The sequence below is a fragment of the Elephas maximus genome, chromosome 4, assembly GCF_024166365.1.
Source record: "Elephas maximus indicus isolate mEleMax1 chromosome 4, mEleMax1 primary haplotype, whole genome shotgun sequence".
Lineage (NCBI taxonomy): Eukaryota > Metazoa > Chordata > Mammalia > Proboscidea > Elephantidae > Elephas > Elephas maximus.
Genome location: NC_064822.1, coordinates 35973355 through 35994377, shown reverse-complemented (window position 1 = coordinate 35994377; position 21023 = coordinate 35973355). Strand labels below are relative to the sequence as shown.

The 21023-nt window shown below is 38.5% G+C and overlaps 1 protein-coding gene across 1 annotated transcript in view; it reads left to right on the top strand.

The window, feature by feature from the left end:
* Window positions 1-21023, top strand: part of PLXDC2 (plexin domain containing 2) — a 547478-nt gene that overhangs the window by 469774 nt on the left and 56681 nt on the right. The gene's annotated exons all lie outside the window — the stretch shown is intronic.

Here is a 21023-nt window from a genome sequence, read left to right as displayed (position 1 = left end):
ATTTCCTCAATTGACTGACACTGGTCCTTTGTCAAATATCAGCTGCTCATACATGGATGGATTTATATCTGGGTTCTCAATTCTGTTCCATTGGTCTATGTGCCTGTTGTTGTACCAGTACCAGGCTGTTTTGACTACTGTGGCTGTATAATAGGTTCTGAAATCAGGTAGAGTGAGGCCTCCCACTTTCTTCTTCTTTTTCAGTAATGCTTTGCTTATCCGGGGGTTCTTTCCCTTCCATATGAAATTGGTGATTTGTTTCTCTATCACCTTAAAACATGACATTGGTATTTGGATTGGAAGTGCATTATATGTATAGATGGCTTTTGGTAGAATAGACATTTTTACTATGTTAAGTCTTCCTATCCATGAGCAGGGTATGTTCTTCCACTTAAGTATGTCCTTTTGAATTTCTTGTAGCAGAGTTTTATAGTTTTCTTTGTATAGGTCTTTTACATCCTTGGTAAGATTTATTCCTAAGTATTTTATGTTCTTGGGGGCTACTGTGAATGGTATTGATTTGGTTATTTCCTCTTAGGTGTTCTTTTTGTTGATGTAGAGGAATCCAAGTGATTTTTGTATGTTTATTTTATAACCTGAGACTCTGCCAAACTCTTCTATTAGTTTCAGTGGTTTTCTGGAGGATTCCTTAGGGTTTTCCATGTTTACGATCACGTCATCTGCAAACAGTGATAGCTTTACTTCCTCCTTGCCAATCTGGATACCCTTTATTTCTTTGTCTAGCCTAATTGCCCTGGCTAGGACTTCAAGTACGATGTTGAATAAGAGTGGTGATAAAGGGCATCCTTGTCTGGTTCCCGTTCTCAGGGTAAATGCTTTCAGGTTCTCTCCATTTAGAATGATATTGGCTGTTGGCTTTGCATAGATGCCCTTTATTATGTTGAGGAATTTTCCTTCAATTCCTATTTTGGTAAGAGTTTTTATCATAAATGGGTGTTGAACTTTGTCAAATGCCTTTTCTGCATCTATTGATAAGATCATGTGTTTTTTATCTTTTGTTTTATATATGTGATGGATTACATTAATGGTTTTTCTGATATTAAACCAGCCTTGCATACCTGGTATAAATCCCACTTGATCATGGTGAATTGTTTTTTTGATGTGTTGTTGGATTCTATTGGCTAGAATTTTGTTGAGGATTTTTGCATCTATGTTCATGAGGGATATGTTCATGAGGGATATAGTTCTAAAATTTTCTTTTTTTGTAATGTCTTTACCTGGTTTTGGTATCAGGGAGATGGTAGCTTCATAGAATGAGTTGGGTAGTATTCCGTCATTTTCTATGCTTTGAAATACCTTCAGTAGTAGTGGTGTTAAGTCTTCTCTGAAGGTTTGGTAGAACTCTGCAGTGAAGCCGTCTGGGCCAGGACTTTTTTTTGTTAGAAGTTTTTTGATTACCATTTCAATCTCTTTTTTTGTTATGGATCTATTTAGGTGTTCTACTTCTGAATGTGTTAGTTTAGGTAGGTAGTATTTTTCCAAGAATTTATCCATTTCTTCTAGGTTTTCAAATTTGTTAGAGTACAATTTTACATAGTAATCTGAAATGATTCTTTTAATTTCTTTTGGCTCTGTTGTGATGTGGTCCTTCTCGTTTCTTATTCGGGTAATTTGTTTCCTTTCCTGTTTTTCTTTAGTCAGTCTGGCCAATGGTTTATCAATTTTGTCAATTTTTTCAAAAAACCAGCTCTTGGCTTTGTTAATTTTTTCAATTGTTTTTCTGTTCTCTAATTCATTTAGTTCAGCTCTAATTTTTATTATTTGTTTTCTTCTGGTGCCTGATGGGTTCTTTTGTTGCTCACTTTCTATTTGTTCAAGTTGTCAAGACAGTTCTCTGGTTTTGTCTCTTTCTTCTTTTTGTATGTGTGCATTTATTGATATAAATTGGCCTCTGAGCACTGCTTTTGCTGTGTCCCATAGGTTTTGATAGGAAGTATTTTCATTCTCGTTGCTTTCTAAGAATTTCCTTATTCCCTCCTTGATGTCTTCTATAACCCAGTCTTTCTTCAGGAGGGTATTGTTCATTTTCCAAGTATTTGATTTCTTTTCCCTAGTTTTTCTGTTATTGATTTCTAGCTTCATTGCCTTGTGGTCTGAGAAGATGCTTTGTAATATTTCGGTGTTTTGGATTCTACCAAGATTTGTTTTGTGGCCTAATATGTGGTCTATTCTAGAGAATGTTCCATGTGCACTAGAAAAAAAAGTATATTTTGCAGCAGTTGGGTGGAGAGTTCTGTATAAGTCAATGAGGTCAAGTTGGTTGATTGTTGTAATTAGGTCTTCCGTGTCTCTATTGAGCTGCTTACTGGATGTCCTGTCCTTCTCCGAAAGTGGTGTGTTGAAGTCCCCTACTATAAATGTGGAGGTGTCTATCTCTCTTTTCAATTCTGTTAAAATTTGATTTATGTATCTTGCAGCCATGTCATTGGGTGCGTAAATGTTTCATATGGTTATGTCTTCCTGATCAATTGTCCCTTTGATCGTTATATAGTGTCCTTCTTTATCCTTTGTGGTGGATTTAAGTCTAAAGTCTGTTTTGTCAGAAATTAATATTGCTACTCCTCTTCTTTTTTGCTTATTATTTGCTTGATATATTTTTTTCCATCCTTTGAGTTTTAGTTTGTTTGTGTCTCTAAGTCTAAGGTGTGTCTCTTGTAGGCAGCATATAGATGGATCGTGTTTCTTTATCCAGTCCGTGACTCTCGGTCTCTTTATTGGTGCATTTAGTCCATTTACATTCAGTGTAATTATAGATAAATAAGTTTTTAGTGCTGTCATTTTGATGCCTTTTCATGTGTGTTGTTGGCCTTTTCATTTTTCCACATACTTTTTTGTGTTGAGACGTTTTTCTTAGTAGATTGTGAGATCCTCATTTTCATAATGTTTAACTTTATGTTTGTTGAGTCGTTACGTTTTTCTTGAGTTATGGAACTGATATTCCTTTTTGTGGTTACCTTATTATTTACCCCTATTTTTCTAAGTAAAAACCTAACTTGTATCGTTCTATACCGCCTCGTATCACTCTCCATCTGGCAGTTCAATGCCTCCTGTATTTAGTCCCTCTTTTTGATTATTTTGATCGTTTATCTATTGATTTCCATGATTTCCTGTTATGTGTATTATTTTGTTTATTTATTTATTTTTTAGAATTAATCTTACTTTGTTTTTGTGCTTTCCCTATTTGAGTTGCGTTGATATCAGGACGTTCTGTTTTGTGACCTTGTATTGTGTTGGTACCTGATATTATTGGTCATCAGGCCAAACAATCTCCTTAAGCATTTCTTGCAGTCTTGGTTTAGTTTTTGCAAATTCTCTAAACTTGTGTTTATCTGTAAATATCTTAATTTCTCCTTCATATTTCAGAGAGAGTTTTGCTGGATATGTGATCCTTGGTTGGCAGTTTTTCTCCTTCAGTGCTCTGTATACGTCGTCCCATTCCCTTCTTGCTTGCATGGTTTCTGCTGAGTAGTCTGAACTTATTCTTATTGATTCTCCCTTGAAGGAAACCTTTCTTTTCTCCTTGGCTGCTTTTAAAATTTTCTGTTTGTCTTTGGTTTTGGCAAGTTTGATGATAATATGTCTTGGTGTTTTTCTTTTTGGATCAATCTTAAATGGGGTTCGATGAGCATCTTGGATAGATATCCTTTCATCTTTCATGATGTCAGGGAAGTTTTGTGTCAGGAGTTCTTCAACTATTTTCTCTGTGTTTTCTGTCCCCCCTCCCTGTTCTGGGACTCCAATCACTCGTAAGTTATCCTTCTTGATAGAGTCCCACATGATTCTTAGGGTTTCTTCATTTTTTTTAATTCTTTTATCTGATTTTTTTTCAGCTATGTTGGAGTTGATTCCCTGGTCCTCCAGAAGTCTCAGTCTACATTCTAATTGCTCGAGTCTGCTCCTCTGACTTTCTATTGCGTTGTCTAATTCTGTAATTTTATTGTTAATCTTTTGGATTTCTACATGCTGTCTCTCTATGGATTCTTGCAACTTATTAATTTTTCCACTATGTTCTTGAATAACCTTTTTGAGTTCTTCAACAGTTTTATCAGTGTGTTCCTTGGCTTTTTCTGCAGTTATCCTAATTTCATTTGTGATATCTTTAAGCATTCTGTAAATTAGTTTTTTATATTCTGTATCTGATAATTCCAAGATTGTATCTTCATTTGGGAAAGATTTTGATTCTTTTGTTTGGGGGGTTGGAGAAGCTGTCATGGTCTGTTTCTTTATGTGGTTTGATATGGACTGCTGTCTCTGAGCCATCACTGGGAAACTAGATTTTCCAGGTGATCAGGTAAAAAAAAATGCAGTCAGATCCCTATCTGAATTCTCCTTCTGTCTCAGGGTATTCGGATGTTAATGGAGCCACCTGGGGAGGGTGGGGGGGGGATCGGAGAGCTAGGCGTGTAGCACCACAGAATATAGAGCTGATCCCCACGTTCACGCTCCGCCCCCGTCTGCCAGAATCCCGGCAGGACGTCTCCCCAGCTGGGACGCTACTCTCCCCGCTCCAAGATCTGTCACTTCCTCCCGGGGATTTCTCCCTCTGGTGCGCTTCACCGCTCACGCGAACTGGGTGGGCGTGGTCCTCACGGACAGCTGGGCTGGCCCCCGGGGTCTATTCAGGGGAATGCGCTCACACCCCGCCTGCTCTCGCCGCGATCCCAGCGGGACGGCTCCCCTGCTGGGACGCTGCTCTCCCCACTCCAAGACCTGTCACTTCCGGGGATTTCTCCCTCCGGTGCGCTGCACCGCTCTCGCGAACTCGGTGGGCGTGCCCCTCACGAACGTCTGGGCGCCCCCCCCGGGGTCGCTTTAGGGAAATATAGTTGATCCCCACGCTCGCGCCTCGCCCGCCTCCAGCCAAACTCCCGGCGGGATGGCTCCCCGGCTGGGACACTGCTCTCCCCACTCCAAGATCTGTCACTGCCTCCCGGGTGTTTCTGCCACCAGCTGCGCCGCTACGCCGCCAGCACCAACCAGCTAGACTCCCTCCCGGGATGGGTCCGGGGTGGGTAGGGCTGGGCCCCTTGTCTGTGCCATCTGCCCCCCTGGGCTCTGCCCCAGCCCGGGCTCCGAAGGTCACCTGCCTGGTACGCTGGCTCTTAGTTCTGAAAATGATCGCTGTCTGCCCGTATTTGTTCGTTCTCCGTCTCTAAGTCTGTGTTTGTTGTTCAGAGTTCGTAGATTGTTATGTATGTGATCTATTCACTTGTTTTTCCGAGTGTTTGTTGCAAGAGGGATCCGCTGTAGCGTCCACCTAGTCCGCCATCTCTGGTATAGTTTTAAAAACACTCTCATGAGTGAATTCTCCCAAGCTTCTTGAAATTATCATCTAGAGCAAAAAGGCTTACTTTAGTGAACCAGCTGCTCTAATTAGTAGACATAAAATGTGATACTTCTGATTATTTGATTTATGTTTTGTTTTAAATTACTCTTAGCCTTTTACCATGTAGTTGCTAATATTGATCAAATTATTTATCAACTATTGGTTTGTTACTATACACCACACTTCGAAGGGTTTTGCATGTTTATCTCATTTAATCCTCACAGCATTCTATGAAGAACCCAACCCATATACGGCTGCTAAGCTAACCAAAGGGTCTATGAAGAAAGTACCATCATAATCCAGTTTTTCCACGTGAAGTGTCAGCATCACAGGGGTTTACACAGTTTGTCTGCAGCACGTGGTTTATAAGGGTTGTAGCTAGGCCCCAACACCACGCACTCTGGCTCAGAGCATGTGCTGTGCTCTCCACGGCCACACTGTCCCTCAACGGAGGATGCTCCTGATGTCACACTGTCGACTGTGTCACCATTTGTCTGCCATTCTCTTTCCTTTAAAGCCATCCAGGATCTCAACAACCAGACACAAGCAGCATAGCTTGGCCAAATCACAGAATTTTAGAGTCAGAATGAGCCTTGTAGTTCCTCTAATCCCATCTTCAACACTTGGAGACCAAAGCCATTGCAACTCTGAAACCCAGGGAAGGGCTTCATACCCAGCAGAGGAACCTTTTGCAGAGCTGATTTGATGGGAAAGGTTAGGCCAGGATTGGTGCTCACCCCTTGAACTAACCATATTCTATCTCCTATTCAACATATGGAGCTTCTTATTACAGGAAACTTGATATTCCAGGACCTAAGGGCAGACAATGTGATAAACACAGTTTTATAATAGCCTTCTTCCCAAGCATACTAGCTGATCTGTCTCTGTTGGAGGTGTTATCTGAGCCATATTTTGCTAATGTTGACACTAAAAAGTAAAACATAAACAACCTGCAAACTGGTTCTCAGTGTTCTTGTTTTTGCTTTCTATACTATCCTTGATACGTGTTGCACTTTTTATCAGTTCTGGTAACCCAAAATAAGCTGAAATTCCAGACCGTAATCCATTTTTTTTCCGGCCCCTGGTTCTCATTATGAGAACATGGCATATATAATCCTGTCCATTTACCCTCATAAGACGTTGTATTGTATCTCAAACGACAGTGAATCACAAAAGAATTTTATCGTTGTTGAGAATATCAAGGTTTCAATCCCCAAGCATACACAGGCCAGAGTATCTCCAGCTACTAAATTGATACATGCTTTCTTAGGAGGCCTAGAGATGCTTATCAATCTTGAGCATAAACTCAGGTGCCAAAGACCTTGAGATTGGTTTGATGTTCTGCAGTTTTCAATAGAATCTCTGCTTACAGATAATCACATTAAGGTTGATTTTATTTAGATGGCCTATTGAACTTAAGCATCTGGGCTTTGGTTTTTCACACAGTGGCTGCAGGTTCTATTCTCATATGTCTGTACATTGCTGGGGTCTGGAAATTAGCGGTTAATAGACCTTGGCATTGTGTTTCCTTAGGGATGGGTATGCCGTGTGGGTATATGTAAGTTCTATCTCTGGCCCCAGTGGGAGAATTATTCACTGATATGCCCCCCTTTTTTTTCACCAGGTACACATTTAAGGTTCAGTGAGAGAAACACATTTCCCATTTCCATGAATAGCCTCAAGAAGGTCTCATATTACCTGGCCAGTACCACCATGATTAAGAGGAATGGAGGTGGTAATAAATATAGTAACAATTAGTATTAGTAGTAGAATTAATACTAATACTAATAGAATCAATACAGTATGTGTCTTAGTTTCTTAGTGCTGCTGTAACAGAAATATCACAAGTGGGTGGCTTGAACAAACAAATTTATTTTCTCACAATTCAGGATAAGACTAGAAGTCCAAATTCAGGATGCTGGCTCTAGGAAAAGACTCTCTCTCTCTCCTCTCTCTCTCTCTCTCTCCTCTCTCTCTCTCTCTCTCCAGGGTGCTGGCTGTAGAAGGCTCTCTCTCTGTGTGTGTGTCAACTCTAGAGGAAGGTCTTTGTCTCTTTTCAGCTTCTGTTCTTTGGTTCTTGGTGATCTTCATGTGGCGTGTATCTTGCCCTTCTTTTGTGCTTCTTTGTTCTATGCCTAATCTGTTCTTTCTGTATCTCAGAAGTGATTGGTTTAAAATACACCCTACGCTAGTATGGCCTCAGTAACATAACAAAAACCCTATATGCAAATGGGATTATAATCACAGGTATAGTGGTCAGGATTTATGACACACATTTTGGGGGGACACAATTCAATCCACAACAATGTGCTATAGTAATCAATAGAATGAAAATTAATAATATTAATAACAGGTACCATTTCATTGAGTACTTAACTATATTTTAGGCACAGTGCCAAGCACTTAACAAGCATTATCCCACGTAATTCTTACAACCTCTTGAGGGTAGGTATTACTATTATGACCATTTCACAGAAGACAGGTTTGAAGAGGATGTTTGTCCTTTATGTCATGTGATGTGAGAATTGCCAGGCAATATGGGAGCCCTAGCTAAGTGGTTTGAACATACATGTGTCTTTCCACACCATACAGGCAAGATGAAAAGGATTCTCCCTTCTGGTTCAGAAAACTTGATGGATTAGGTAGGGTAGCAAACATTCATTGTAATAATCATAGATTATGCATATAAATGATCTGTTTTAACATAAGTGATTTCATTCTGGAGTAAAAAAAATAATTATTTTTTAGATGGGATTAAATGGCATGAAGAGCTACTGCCTGTATCTCCCGATCTTGAAAGTGCTTTGTCAGCCTTGTTTTTGGCATTTCACATGCACTGTGAATATACTCACTAGGAAATTATACTGCATTTTTACTGTAGTTTACAACCCTAATTTCTTAACCATGCAAGGGCTTGGCATGGAATTAAGAGAGAAACCATTCCATGATACTTTCTTAGTTTAACTGTAGAGTTTAGGTACTAAGTTTTCTTTTGTGTGAATTATTTTGTAGAACTGCAGACATTTTATTTTTCAAAAATAATTAAATGTGTTTTTTTAATAGATTAAAAAACAATTTGGTAAAGAAAGCTGTTGTTAGGAAAAGCTTACAAGTTAAATTTTATAAAGACCTCTGTTGCTGAAAATGTACTGAAATCATGTTAGAGGAATAGGTAGATTATTACAAAAACTAGCATAACACATAAGAAATGAAAAACAATAATGGTTCATCCCAAAGATTTATTTTTGTTCTTCTGATAGCTATAAATACCATAAATCCTTTCTTTTAGGTACCTATACATTTTTTATACATAGGCATACATAAAAGTATCAATCACCTGATGAGGCTAGAAGCAGTCTGGGTGGTGCTTACTCTCCCAAAATCCCTCATTTTGATGGAATCAAGCATTTCTTTTAATATGATTTCACAGAAATTTTATTTAGCCTCATTTTTCTAAGATAAAGGATAAAGGATTATTGTTAAAAGGGATTGTCATGCCCTAAGCTCTTTTAGGCACAGAAAGTTTTATGTATTTCCCTGAATAAAATATCAGAGCTGCGCTGGTAATAGCACAGACTGCAAAAGAGAAGCCGGGCCAGCTGCCCTTGCTGGATAGTGTTCCCACCATACATAATGCACTAAGCTGTGTTCTGTGCACCCATTTTAATATCTTTTCACAGTACTTCCCCAAACCCCTCCTATGGAGGTTTCATAATGTGAATTATGAATGTTTTGCCACAGTAATACATATGGTGGATTAAGTGTATCTTGTATAATTATTTTAAGATACCCTAATATCTGAATGGAGCCCTGGTGGTGCAGTGGCTAGGAGTTTAGGCTGCTAACCAAAAAGATTGGCAATTTGAATCCACCAGCTGCTTCTAGGAAACCTACGGGGCAGTTTTACTCTGTCCTGTCAGGTTGCTATGTGTCAGAATCAACTGGACGGCACCGAGTTCGGTTCTTTTGTTTAATATCTGAATAATATTGATAGAATGCTAATCTTCACAAAAATAGCAACACTTTGAGTAAGAGAAGAAAAGAATGGGAATCAGAAAATACACAAAGCACCAGGAGAAACTCTGCATGAGGTCAGGGTTATCATCATGTGTAGCGAAAGCCAAAGTACCAAGGGAAAATATGTGAGCTACAAAATGAGATCGGCTACAAGGGAAACTTCCACAGGAAAGTCAACTTCGTTAGAACTTTTATCACTTTAACTTATAAAAATTCCATTGCATGCTTTAACTTATAAATGTGCTAGATACTGATCCACAGGGAAAGTGGTGTGTCTGTGTATGTGTTTTTAATCCAAAAACAGAATGCTAACAGTTTAAGCATTTATAATTTAACTTTATTTTAAAGCTTTAAAAAAAAATTTGGCATCATTTGTGTAAGATTTATTAATTTTGAGCAAACCTGTGTAAAACTTTGCCCGACATATCAAGCTTCTCCATCCCCCAAAGGGCATTAATATGTTATGGGATTTATTAGGCTAGAGTGTTTCATTTTAAAGCCAAGAGAAGAGTTAGTTCTGAAGTGAATAAAATTTCTGACAAGTAATATTTCTATTTTAGTTTTATATTATTCCAGGACTTTAATTATTGGCAAGATTTAATAGTGAGTGTACAGATCATTTTTAACAATATATTAAAATCTTAACATATTGGAGAGTCTACTCCTACATACAGAATATCAGTCCCACGTGCAAATAAATCCTGAAAAAAATCAGTCGGAGGAAGAGCAAGGAGACAGCACTTTCAAATTAAATGCTACTCTTTGAAGAAATAACGTACTAAATTTTCTTCAATCTTTTCCTCCTATCGATACAGCCAGACACTGCATGTGCCTGGAGTGTGTGGAATAAAACACATTTACATGAGGTCTTGCATATTTCCTAATGTGTGCCTTTTAAAATTCTGTTGTCTTTGCCACCACGGTAGCTAACAGTTACCCCCAAAAGAGCACGTTGCTTTGATGGGTTTTGTGATTCTTGCAATTCCGCCTGTGTCTACAGATTGATCAGCATTTTATAAAATACCAAAAATCAGCAAACTCTACACAGGTCACCCAGTGGATCAGATGGGAGTATATTATCTTTGATACTATTGGTTTTCTGTGCTTTATTTATGTTTTAAAATATATCAAACAGAGTGGGGGAAAAGGCTTCATTTTATAGGTTTCGAAAATATATTTATATACTTTTTTGACTTTGAGGCTCTACTTTATGTTGTCTTATTGTCCTTTTTCATTCCTTATTATTTTAATACACACTGTAAGGCTGAAAATACCTAAAGATTTGAATTCTCTTAATGTGTGTGACAGTAGGGGAGAAGCTTGTTTGGGTTTTGTTCATTTTGGACATGATTGAAAGAGTATATGGTATTTTAAGAAAAAGTTTGGGCCTCAAGAGTAGATTCCTTCTTACCTTTTTTGAATATTCTCCCAACTCCAGATAGGCTTTGATAAGCTTTGTGAGAAGTCTGTACTGTAAACAGATTCAGAGTGGTCTTCTTAACCCACTTCTATCTGCCAATTTAACAGAACAATCAGTTGAGCCACAGGAATGGCTTTTATTTCCAACATTGACATCTGTGTTTATTGTCATTTCTGAAGGAGTAAAATCAATTTTTTTGAGAGTTTGACTCTGAGGCGAATGTACTACATTTCAATTATAGAAATTAATACCACTTGTTTTGCTTACACTTTTTAAATTTCAGTTTTGCATTTGATATGCTCATCCTTTTTAAAACAGAGAATGCTCTGCATTCTGTCTGTAGGCACTCATATGTATGCAAAACCTACACCATTTACTCCAGCAGTGATACAGTACCGGCACTAAATAGTGAAATGATATGGAATCAAAGCACATCAGCGTAGTGCTTACTTGACCTCCAGATTCAACAACCTTTAATATACCTGTTAATTACCAAACCTGTTGCCATCAAGAGTCCTGGTGGCACAGCAGTTAAGTGTTCAGCTGCCAACTAAAAGGTTGGGAGTTCATATCCACCAGCCGCTCCTTGGAAACCCTATGGAGCAGTTGTACTCTGTCCAAAGGGTCACTTCCATCCAGTCAGTTCTAACTCTTGGCAGCTCCATGTGTGTTAGAGTAGAACTGTGCTCCAGCTGTTTCCATTGGCTGATTTTCAGAACTAGATTGCCCGGGCTTTCTTTTGAGGCCACTCTGGGTGGACTCAAACCTCCAACGTTTTGGTTAGCGAGTGAGTGTGTTGCTGTTAGCACCACCCGAGGACTCCATCCCTTGTAATACCTGTTAATATATGGATACCTAAAGCCCACAGACAGCCCCTAAAGTAGAAATGCTTACGCTTTGTAGGAAATGATTAATTGTCAAATCATTGCAATTGCAGAAAACGTGCTAAAATAATATGAAAATTTACAAAGTGCTCTCAAAAAGATGTAGGTGCAGTTTTGGCTACTCCATTCAAATCATCACTCTGAAGCATTTAGAAATAGGCACTGGCATGGGACAGTTGGATTTGCTACATTTCTCCTTAACCGGTTTGCTCTAGTTACAGCATATAAAGTCATATGCATACTCACAGATCACTAGATATTTATTTTGTCTATTTTGAGAATTCAGAAAGGTGATTTCTTTTATCACAATCATCATCATCCAAAAATGTTATAAAATGGTGTTTGTGTAGAAACAAACAAGACTCTACCAACTGCACTAGACATGACCATGGTGGTTTAACATCTGCAACACTGTAAAGGAATATTTTTGAAGGGAGAAAATATAACTAGACCAGTATTGGAAGTATGAGTAAGTAATTGTGAAAGTAAACATTTAAGCCTAAGTAAATGGATTTTTTTTTAAATGGAATGAGTGATGATTTTATATTCCAAAGATTAGTGACATACACCCTGCACAAAGATAATTTTAGTTCTAACATAGTCTCTTACTGGATAAAACATGTCCCTTGCTCTCTTCTTCCTGAGAACGGTTGCCTAATGCCTGCTGCCCTTTTCAACAGGTTCTGGTTCTCTTGCCCACTTGGGAAGTGGCAGTCAAGGCCAACTCACAAGTGCCTTGCTGTCCCTCTTCCTATCCTACATACACAAAACAAGCAAGACAGAAACTCAACATGCTGTATGTATAAGAGTACCAACCCCAGAAATAGAACCAGATGCTGTTTGGATGGATGGATGGATGGATGGATGGATGGATGGATGGATGGATGGATGGATGGATGGATGGATGGATGGATGGATGGATGGATGGATGGATGGATGGATGGATGGATGGATGGATGGGTGGATGGGTGGATGGGTGGATGGGTGGATGGGTGGGTGGATGGGTGGGTGGGTGGGTGGGTGGGTGGGTGGGTGGGATGGATGGGATGGATGGGATGGATGGGATGAATTATACATGGGATTTGAAGAAACATTCCTGACTTCCCTTCTTGACTAAAGTAGATATGTTCATGGTGTTTTATCCAAGTCAACATTTTAAATTAATCCTTTTGTCCCATGAATGTGTCATGCTCTTTAAAAAAAAGCCAAGTACACAGGATGCCGTAATATAAGCTTATGCAAGTATGAAGCCAAACTTTTAAGAGTTGCAGATGTTATAGGCAAAAACATAGTTTCTATGGTATCAGGAATCTGACAGTATAATCTTCCTCAGTCAGAACCCTTGTGGCACAGTGGTTAAGCATTCAGCTGCTAATCAAAAGGTCAGCAGCTGGAATCCACCAGCCGCTCCTTGGAAACCCTATCGGGTAGTTCTACTCTGTCTTTTAGGATCACTATGAGTCATAATCAACTTGATGGCAAAGGGTTTTTTCTTTTGTTTTTGCCTCACATAATAACAGCAGCAACAGTAACAACAACAATATAATAGCATTTATTAGGTGCTTATTGTATTACAATAATAATATTACAGGCACTATTCTCAATATTTTCCATATGTCAATTATTTAATCCTCACAGCAACCCTATTAGGTAATTACTGTGATTGTCAGCATTATGGAGATCAAGTAACTGAAGCCCAGACAGATGAAGTAATTTATTATAGCCTCATTTAATTTTTATTGGTGAAGTGATTGTTCCAAGTAATCGTAACACTTTCTTTAAAATTTTTATTGTGCTTTAAGTGGAAGTTTTATCGTGCTTTAAGTGGAAGTTTACAAACCAAGTCAGTCTCTCCTACAAAAACTTATATACACATTGCTATATTTTTTTTATATATATATACTCTTAGGAAACCCTGGTGGCATAGTGGTTAAGTGCTACTGCTGCGAACCAAAGGGTCGGCGGTTCGAATCCACTGGGAGCTCCTTGGAAACTCTATGGAGCAGTTCTGTTCTGCCCTATAGGGTCGCTATGAGTCAGAAACGACTCGACAGCCCTGGGTTTATTTTTTATTTATACCCCTAGTTGCTCTCCCTCAAATGAGACATCACAGTCCTTCCCTCCACTCTCTATTTTTGTGTCCATTCGGCCCTCTCATCTCTTCTCCAGACAGGAGCTGCCCACATAGTCTCATGTGTCTACTTGATCCAAGGAGCTCACTCTTCACCAGTATCATTTTCTATCCCATAGTCTAGTCCAATCGCTGTCTGAAGAGTTGGCTTTGGGAATGGCTCCTGTCTTGGGCTAACAGAAGGCCTAGGGACCATAACCTCTGGGGTCCTTGTAGTCTCGGTCGGGCCATTAAGTCTGGTCTTTTTACGTGAATTTGGGGTCTGCATCCCACTGCTCTCCTGCTCCCTCATGGGTTCCCTGTTGTGTTCCCTGTCAGGGCAGTCATCGGTTGTAGCCAGCCATCTAGTTCTTCTAGTCTCAGGCTGATGTAGTCTCTGGTTTATATGGGCCTTTCTGTTTCTTGGGCTCATAATTACCTTGTGTCTTAGGTGTTCCTCATTCTCCTTTGCTCCAAGTGAGTTGAGACCAATTGATGCATCTTGGATGGCCACTTGCTAGCGTTTAAGGACCCAGACCCTGCTGTGCAAAGTGGGATATAGAATGTTTTCTTAATAGATTTTATTATGCCAATTGACTTAGATGTCCCCTGAAACCGTGGCCCCCAAACTCCCACCCCTGCTACACTGACCTTAAACGCATTCAGTTTATTCAGGAAATTTCTTTGCTTTTGTTTTACTCCAGTTGTGCTGATCTCTCCTGTATTGTGTGTTGTCTTTCCCTTCACCTGAAATAGTTCTCTCTACTGTCTAATTAGTGAAAACCTCTCTCATTCCCTCCCTTCCTCACCGCTCTCGTAACCATCAAATAATGTTTTTTTCTATGTTTAAACTATTTTTCAAGTTATTATAATAGTGGTCTCATAACAATATTTGGCTTTTTGCAACTGACTAATTTCACTCAGCATAATGCCTTCCAGATTCCTCCATGTTATGACATGTTTCATAGATTCATCACTGTTCCTTATTGATGTATAGTATTCCATTGTGTGAATATACCATAATTTATTTATCCCTTCATCCGTTGATGGGCACCTTGGTTGATTCCATCTTTTTGCTATTGTAAACAATGCTGCAATGAATGTGGGCGTGCATATATCTGTTCCTGTAAAGGCTCTTATTTCTCTAGAATATATTCCAAGGAGTAGGATTGCTGGATCGTATGCTAGTTCTATTTCTAGCATTTTAAAAAAGCGCCAAATCGATTTTCAAAGTCGTTGTACCATTTTACATTCCCACAAGCAGTGTATAAGTATTCCAGTCTCCCCACAGCCTCTCCAATATTTATTATTTTGTGTTCTTTGGATTAATGCCAGCCTTGTTCGGGTGAGATGGAATCTCATTGTACTTTTGATTTGCATTTCTCTAATGGCTAATGCTAACTCGTCTATGCCAAGAAATATGGAAGACAGCTTCCTGGCCAACTGATTGGAAGAAATCCATATTTGTGCCTATTCCCAAGAAAGGCGATCCAACCAAATGTGGAAATTATAGAACAATATCATTAATATCACACACAATCAAAATTTTGCTGAAGATCATTCAAAAACAGCTGTAGCAATATAGCGACAGGGAACCGCCAGAAATTTGGGCCAGTTTCAGAAGAAGACGTGGAACCAGAGATATCACTGCTGATGTCAGATGGATCCTGGCTGAAACCAGAGAATACCAAAAGGATGTTTACCTGTGTTTTATTGACTGTGCAAAGGCATTCGACTGTGTGGATCGTAACAAACTATGGATAACACTGCGAAGAATGGGAATTCCAGAACACTTAATTGTGCTCACGAAGAACCTTTACATAGATCAAGAGGCAGTTGTTCGGACAGAACAAGGGGATACTGATTGGCTTAATGTCAGGAAAGGTGTGCATCAAGGTTGTACTCTTTCACCATACCAATTCAATCTGTATGCTGAGCAAATAATACAAGAAGCTGGATTATACGAAGAAGAACAGGGCATCAGGATTGGAGGAAGACTTATTAACAACCTGCGTTATGCAGATGACACAACCTTGCTTGCTGAAAGTGAAAAGGACTTGAAGCACTTACTATCGAAGATCAAAGATCATTTTCCTTGGATCCACAATCAACAGCCATGGAAGCAGCAGTCAGGAAATCAAAAGACGCGTTGCATTGGGTAAATGTGCTGCAAAGGACCTCTTTAAAGTGTTGAAGAGCAAAGATGTCACCTTGAAGACTAAGTTGCGCCTGACCCAAGCCATGGTATTTTCAATCACATCATGTGCATGTGAAAGCTGGACAATGAATAAGGAAGACCGAAGAAGGATTGACGCCTTTGAATTGTGGTGTTGGCGAAGAATATTGAATATACCATCATGGACTGCCAAAAGAATCAGTCTTAAAAGAAGTACAACCAAAATGCTCCTTAGAAGCAAGGATGGCAAGACTGCTTCTTACATACTTTGGACGTGTTGTCAGGAGGGATCAGTCCCTGGAGAAAGACGTCATGCTTGGCAAAGTACAGGGTCAGCAGAAAAGAGGAAGATCCTCAGTGAGGTAGCTTGGCCTAGTGGCTGCAACAATGAGCTCAAGCATAACAATGATTGTAAGGATGGCTCAGGACCGGGCTGTTTCATTCTGTTTTGCATAGGGTCACTATGAGTCGGAACTGACTCAACGGCACCTAACAACAACAGCTAGTGATTGTGAGCATTTCTTCATGTGTCTGTTTGCTACCTGAATGTGTTCTTCCGTGAAGTACCTTTCATATCCTTTGCCCATTTTTTAATTGGGTTATTTGCCTTTTTGTAGTTGAGTTTTTGCTGTATCATGTAGATTTTAGAGATCAGACGCTGATCAGAAATGTCATAGCTAAAAACATTTTCCCAGTCTTTAGGTAATCTTTTTACTCTTTTGGTGAAGTCTATGGATGAGCATAGATAGGTACTTGATTTTTAGAAGCTTCCAGTTATCTACTTTCTCTTCTGCGTTGTTAATAATGTTTTGTATACTGTTTATGTCATGTATTAGGGCTGCTAGCATTGTTACTTTTTCTTCCATGATCTTTATTGTTTTAGATTTTATATTTAGGTCTTTGATCCATTTTGAGTTCGTTTTTGTGCATGGTGTGAAGTATGGGTCTTGTTTCATTTTTCTGCAGATGGATATCCAGTTATGCCAGCACCATTTGTTAAAGAGACTGTCTTTTCCCCCATTTAACTGATTTTGGGCTTTTGTCAAATATCAGCTGCTCATATGTGGATGGTTTTATGTCTGGATTCTCAATTCCGTTCCATTGGTCTATGTCTGTTGTTCTGCCAGTACCAGTCTGTTTTGACTACTGTGACAGTATAATAAAACCCACTAAATAGGTTCTAAAATAGGGTAGAGTAAGGCCTCCCACTTTGTTCTTCTTTTTCAGTAATTATTTATTTATCGGTGGCCTCTTTCCTTTCCATTTGAAGTTGGCGATTTGTTTCTCCATCTCATTAAAAACTGTTGTTGGAATTTGGATCGGAATTGCATTGTATCTATGGATCGCTTTTGGTGGAATAGACATTTTTACAATGTTAAGTCTTCCTATCCATAAGCAAGGTATGTTTTTCCACTTATGTATGTCTCTTTTGGTTTCTTGCAGTACTGTCTTGTAGTTTTCTTTGTATAGGTCTTTTATGTCTCTGGTAAGATTTATTCCTAAGTATCTTCTTGGGGGCTACTGTAAATGATATTGATTTGGTGATTTCCTCTACAATGTTCTTTTTGTTGGTGTAGAGGAATCCAACTGATTTTTGTATGTTTATCTTGTATCCTGATACTCTGCTGAACTCTTCTCTTAGTTTCAGTAGTTTTCTTGAGGATTCCTTAGGGTTTTCTGTGTATAAGATCATGTCATCTGCAAATAGAGATATTTTTACTTCTTCCTTACCAGTCTGGTTGCCTTTTATTTCTTTATCTAACCTAATTGCTCTGGATAGGACCTCCAGCACAATGTTGAATAAGAGTGGTAATAAAGGGCATCCTTGTCTGGTTCCCTTTCTCAAGGGGAATGCTTTTAGGCTTTCTCCATTTAAGATTATGTTGGCTGCTGGCTTTGTATAAATGCCCTTTACTGTGTTGAGGAATTTTCCTTCTATTCCTATTTTGCTGAGAGTTTTTATCATGAATGATTGTTGAACTTTGTCAAACGCATTTTCTGCATCAATTAATAAGATCATGTGGTTCTTATCTTTTGTTTTATTTATGTGATGGATCACATTGATTGTTTTTCTAATGTTGAACCATCCCTGCATACCTGGTATGAATCCCACTTGGTCATGGTGAATTAATTTTTTGATATGTTGTTGAATTCTGTTGGCTAGAATTTTGTTTAGGATTTTTGCATCTAAGTTCATGAGGGATGTATGTCTGTAATTTCCTTTTTTTGTGGTGTCTTTACCTGGTTTTGATATCAGGGTTATGCTGGCTTCATAGAATGAGTTTGGGAGTATTCCGTCCTTTTCTGTGCTCTGAAATACCTTTAGTAGTAGTGGTGTTAACTCTTCTCTGAAAGTTTGGTAGAGCTGTGCAGTGACGCTGCCTGGGCCAGGGCTTTTTTTGGATGGGAGTTTTTTAATTGCCTTTTCAATCTCTTCTTTTGTTATGGGTCTGTTTAGTTCTACCTCTGTTTGTGTTAGTTTAGGTAGATGGTGTGTTTGTAGAAATTCATCCATTTTTTCCAGGTTTTCAAATTTGTTAGAGTACAGTTTTTCATAGTAATCTGATCCGATTCTTTTAATTTCGGTTGGGTCTGTTGTAATATTGCCCACCTCATTGCTTGTTCGGGTTATTTGCTTCCTCTCCTATTTTTCTTTTTTCAATTTGGCCAATGGTTTATCAATATTGTTAAGTTTTTCAAAGAACCAGCTTTTGGTCTTGTTAACTCTTTCAATTGTTTTTGTGTTCTCTATTTCATATAGTTCAGCTTTAATTTTTATTATTTGCTTTCTTCTGGTGCCTGAAGGTTTCTTTTGTTGCTCTCTTTCTATTTGTTCAAGTTGTAGTGATAATTCTTGGATTTTGGCCCTTTCTTCTTTTTGTATATGTGCATATATTGATATAAATTGATCTCTGAGCACTGCTTTCGCTGTGTCCCAAAAGTTCTGATAGGAAGTGTTTTCATTCTCATTGGATTCTATGAATCTTTATTCTATCCTTGATGTCTTCTGGGTATTGTTCAGTTTCCAAGTTTTTTATTTGTTTTCCATGCTTTTTCTGTTATTGATTTCTACTTTTACGGCCTTATGGTCAGAGAAGATGCTTTGTAATATTTCAGTATTTTATATTCTGCTAAGGCTTGCTGTATGATGTAATATGTGGTCTATTCTAGAGAATGTTCCATGTGCACTAGAAAAGAAAGTATACTTGGTTGCTGTTGGATGGAATGTTCTGTGTATGTCTACGAGGTCAAGTTGGTTGCTTGTGGCATTTAGATCTTCCGTTTCTTTACTGACCTTCTTTCTGGATGTCCTGTCCTTCACCAAAATTGTGTGTTTAATTGTGGAGCTGTCTATCTCACTTTTCAATGCTGTTAGAGTTTGTTTTATGTATCTTGCAGTCCTGTCATTGTGTGCATAAATATTTAATATAGTTATATCCTCCTGGTATATTGTCCCTTTAATCATTATAGAGTGTCCTTCCTTGCCCTTTGTTGTGGATTTAACTTTAAAGCCTCTTTTGTCAGAAATTAATATTGCCACTCCTGCTCTTTTTGATTGTTGTTTGCTTGATATATTTTTTTTCCATCCTTTGAGTTTTAGTTTGTTTGTGTCTCTACATCTAAGGTGTTTCTCCTGTAGGCAGGATATAGACAGATCGTTTTTTTTTTATCCATTCTGCCACTCTTTGTCTCTTTATTGATGCATTTAGTCCATTTATATTCAGCTTAATAGGGATAGGTATGAGTGCTGTCATTTTTTATGTCTTTTTTTGTGTGTTGTTGATAGTTTCTTTTTCCCACTTAATTTTTTGTGCTGTGTAACTTATGTTCGTATATGGTCTTTTCCTCTTATTCGTTGTAGTTGATTTTGTTTCTGCTGAGTCTGTATTTTTTTCTTGTATGTTACTTTGATGTGTAGGATTGTTAGTTTCCTTTGTGGTTACCTTAATATTTACTCCTATATTTCTAAGTTTAAACCTAACTTTTGTTTCTTTATATCGCCTTGTCTTTCTCTCCGTATGAAAGATCTATGACTACATTTCTTAGTCCCTGTTTTAATCATAACACTTTTTAAACAGCCTTTATTTTTTTTCTTTTTCTTTCGTCCCTCCCTTCCACCAATCACTTATTAAATGCCTAAATTGTAGACAGGTGAACAAGACAGGCATAGCCTCTACCCTCCTGGGGACACAAAGTCAATTCTTAAACCATTTTGAAAATTAATTTTTCTTGAATTGACCAAGTTATTTTTAGAATTCTTTGCCAGAAGAACTGACGACATGAAATAAGAGGAAGCAGCAGTACATGAAGCTCAGTGCTAATTGAGAGGTATTGATCAGAAGTGCAGGGTGCAGACACTGGAGCCAGACTGCTTGTGTTTGAACCGAAGTTCTCACTTAATAGTGTTGCCATCTTAGCACGTTTCTTAATTTCCTTGTTCTTCTGTCTCATCTGCATTGCAATGATAATAAAAATAATAACATATGCTTACTTCTTAGAATTGTTGATTTGAACACTTAGAAAATGGCTGGCAATGGTAAATGAATTTTTACTTAATGAATTACTCTTTAAATTTGATATTCTCTCCACGAAGAAATTTCTATTACATAAGAGCAACCTGTGGGATTTTCGAGTTTTAATAGATTTGGGGAAGTTTTACTGAACAACAGTAATGGGTCTCAGGTAGAATAAATAGCAAAAAAAAAAAAAAAAGATGGGCAGGAAGAATTGGGCAGCCATGTTTCTTTGCTTTATGTGCGATTGTTTTACCTCACATTGATCACACGTTCTGATAATCAGTCGTGTTTGCTTTTTTTTTTTTACAAAAATTTAAAACAAAATAAAGCATTGCTTATTACCCCAACTCATTGTCATCGAGTGGATGCCAACTCATAGCGACCCTACAGGACAAAGTAGAACTGTCCTGTATGATTTCCAAGGCTGAAATCTTTACCGAAGCAGACTGCCACATCTTTCTTCTGCGAAGCAGCTGGTGGGACCTTTCAGTTAGCTGCCGAGCACTTAACCACTGCGCCGCCAGGGTTCCTGCATTGCTTAGTAACTGAAAT